We start from the raw sequence: 3755 nt of genomic DNA on the forward strand, positions 1-3755 counted from the left end.
GCTACTCCTACAGAAACCTGGGTTCAGTGCCAGCACCTACACTGAGTGGCTCAGAGACACCTGTAACTCTGGTTCTAGGAGATCTGATGCCCTCTTCTGGCCTCCAAGGGCACTGCATGCATGTGATGCACAAACTACACATAGATACACATACATATACACATAAAATACTAGTACATACATATTTTTATATTTTTAAAAGTAAAACACAGTATCTGTCTCTTGGGAGAATTGTAAAACTGCATGCAATTCAATTGAAGGCGCTTGGCAGAGAGCCGTAGGCACAATGGGGCCAATCAATGTTAACTGTAATTATTATTAATTACCCCACTTTGCTGCCAAGCCTGTGGCCCTGCCTGTTTCGTAGCTCTCGAAACCACACAGTGCTGCTCAGCATTGCAAGGACATCAGACCACACCCACACAACCTATGTTGGTCCTCTCAGCAGTGCTGGAAATGAAATCCCAGGGCTGACACCAGGGACAGAACCTGGAGTTCACATGCTAGTCCTGTGCTCTACCACAGATCCAGTATGCCACTCCCTTGGGTCCTTCTTAATAAATGGGAGCATCACAGTTTCTAAATCAGACACTCCTGTTCAAATCCCGACTTGCTACAAGCCTGATGACTGGCCCTGGGTGAGCAATTTTCAGATGTGGAAGTTAGGTAGAGCCCATGAGATGATAGCCCTAGGTACAGAGCAAAGCCAGAGGCCAGGGAAGATGAAGAGGGTGGCCAGCAGCGTTAGGTTAGCTCCAAAGTACAGTGCTGGGCCCGTTTCACCATGGCGGTAGCAAAGGAGGTGGGGCAGTAGGTTTTGATGACACCAGGAGAAGGCTGATACAGTTAGCTTCTGCCTTTCATGAATATGTAGTGGGTGGAACAAGGTGGATGACTATGGGGTCAAACGACGTAAGAGAGTCTTTTCCCTATCTCAAAAGTGGCATGTAGAGACCCAGGGGACCAACTGACTTGATAGCTCATACCTGTGTTATCATCCCAACAGTCAGGAGTGAGGAGAATGCATGGGGGCTAGCCTGAGCTGCATAGCAATACCATGTCCCATGAAAACTAAAACATGGGCCACACATGATGGCACAAGCCTTTAATCTCAGCATTTAAGGTAGAGGCAGGTGAATTTCTGTGAGTTCAGGCCAGTCTGGCCTACATAGAGAGTTCCAGGTTCACTTGGGCTGCGTAGTGAGATGGGGGTCTCAAAAACAAAAAGCAAAACGAAACAAAAACCATTGGTCACAGAAACACTGGCCAATCAGCACCCTCCAGACCCAGATCACAAGGAACAGGCATTGGTGGAAAAGACATGCTCTCTGCCGCCCCAACAGGCTGGCTGTAATACTGCAACCCCAATTGAACTTGGTAGTAACTGGTTTAATTGAAGGTTGAGGTCTCCTGGCCTCACTATTCCTATGTCTTTGGATCACGTACCATATAAACTATTCACCCCTGATATCTTGTGTCAAGATTGCTTCTGCAACACCCAAACTGAGACAGTTGTTTGCACTGTTGAAATGGTCAGCCTTGCCCCACAAGACTGAATCACTGTGTCTACCATGTCACCCAAACCTCATACTGAGCTGGAGAGATGGCTCAGTGGGTAAAGGAGCAGAGAGAGAGAGAGAGAGAGAGAGAGAGAGAGAGACAGAGACAGAGAGACAGAGAGACAGAGAGACAGACAGAGAGAGAGAGACAGAGAGAGAGAGACAGAGAGACAGAGAGACAGACAGAGAGAGAGAGAGAAGGCTGACCCAGCCTGGATCATAATTCTGTTCCACGAATGACTTCGAGTCTCATGTCCTAAGTCTATCCTCAAGTGAAGTAAAGGGGACTACACTCTTTCTGAGCTATAAATGAAATCTTCCAACTGGCCCTTCCTTGGGTGCACACAGACTGGACAGTCATCCCAGACCTCCCCTCGGGGACCAGGAACTCCAAATGTTGCTCCACCCTTAGCCAGGACTTCCCAAATGTCCCTGGGGCAGAGACACAGAAAGGCTACATGTTTATCCCTAAGGCTACAGGGCAGAGGACAAAGAGGATACAGCTGGGGACAGGGGCTCAATCCCCCTAGCCCACTTCTGGCATCAGGTTCCACCCTGGAGCTCCCTAAGCAAGGGACAGGTCCAGACACCAGGGCCTGCTCTGTGAGGCCATACCCAGGAAAACGGGTTCTGCGGAATGAATCCTCTTTCTGAGCCGCTGCTGTCAGACCTGGAATTAGCCACAGCACCTGCGGTGGGCAGGCACCAGGGGCAGTAGGGACCGAGCCAGGTGACCTTCGATGACTCAGTTTTAGGTGGTTGATTCAGCCAAAAGGGGTGGGCGGGGGCTAAAGACCTCATGTCAGCCCAGCACCAGTCAGCTGAGTCACTGAGAAGCTGGGTGGCCAGGAGGGATCTAGGACCTCAGGTCCCTGTCTGTGCACTGGGGAGGGGAGGCTGCCATGTGGCCCATAAATAGAACTCCTGACTAGAATCCCCCGTGAAGTCATGAATGGGCAAAGAAACATTTGCTGAGTTTCACACACAGCACTGCAAAAACTCTGGTGAAGTGTATGTAGTGTGTTGTAGTGTGTAGCCAGGGCTGTGGAAAGGCCTGCGTCCCCAATGCTCCGCCAGACTCTGGTGAAGTGTATGCAGTATGTAGTGTGTAGCAAGGGCTATGGGAAGGCCTGCGACCCCAGTACTCCGCTAGACCGAGAGGAGAGACTCATGAGTTCCAAGCTAGCCTGGGCTACACTGGAAGATCCTGTCTCGAAGTGAAAGTGTCTCCCTGTTAGGCCTGTGGCAGGTATGATGTGCCGGCTGTATCCTTGGGAGCCTAGGTGGCCTGCCCCTGAAGTTTTTTCCTTGACACTCTGAAGAGATATTTAACCCAGTCTGCTTTTGTCACAAAAGGAAACTGAGTCTGTGTGGCAAGAACACAGATCAAATTAGGGAAGGGGTAGAGAATGAGAGGTCTGGGCTAGGCCTAGGTCTGGACCAAGAAGATTTTGTTGCTAGGCCGGGAGTCCAGGGTCTTGCTTTTTAGGGTCACTGGCAGGGGTGAGAAATGTGGGGGTCTAAGGCCATTTGCTGTTTTGGAGGTACTCAGGAGCCACCGCAGATTCTGAACAAGGAAGACAGAGTTTGTAGGAGATAACCCATGGCAGCTGATGGGTTCTCACTCATCAGCCTTCTCACTTTGGTGAGCTACATGTGAGGAAAACCACTGTGACAGGAGAGGCAAATGTAAGAGAGACAGAAAGGAAAATGGAAAAGAATCAGAGAAGGAGAGACGGTGTGGGGAGATGAGAGTAGATACGGTGCCAGGTGAAGGCTGGGGACCTAATAGAGACAACTGGCCCAAAGATCCATAGGCAGCATTCCCAAGTCAGGGATGCGGAGAGGCATCCCTCCACAGCTGAGGCAAAGGCTGAGCCTACTCACAAGCTTTGATTCTTCCCTGGAGCCAGGGAAACTGAGGCTGCCAGGTGCAACCCTGCGCCAGGTCTACCCACAAGAATGTCCAGAGACCTGCCTGTTGCCCGCCGTCTCAGTGGGCCCCATACCTGCGTCACCACGTTATAAGTAAAGCCTAGATCCAAATAAGGTGAGTTCTTTGGGCAGGTAAGCTGGCCAAGTCCTTGAGAGTGAGCGAGTGGCGGCTGGCCCGGCAGTAGACTTGGGCCTCTTCCAAGGCTCGCCCGCAGGAGGGCGGGCACGCACGCAAAGGCTAGAAGGCCTGGTCCTCCACCC

Source organism: Myodes glareolus, chromosome 23, assembly GCF_982192425.1.
Source record: "Myodes glareolus chromosome 23, mMyoGla1.1, whole genome shotgun sequence".
NCBI classification, from domain to species: domain Eukaryota; kingdom Metazoa; phylum Chordata; class Mammalia; order Rodentia; family Cricetidae; genus Myodes; species Myodes glareolus.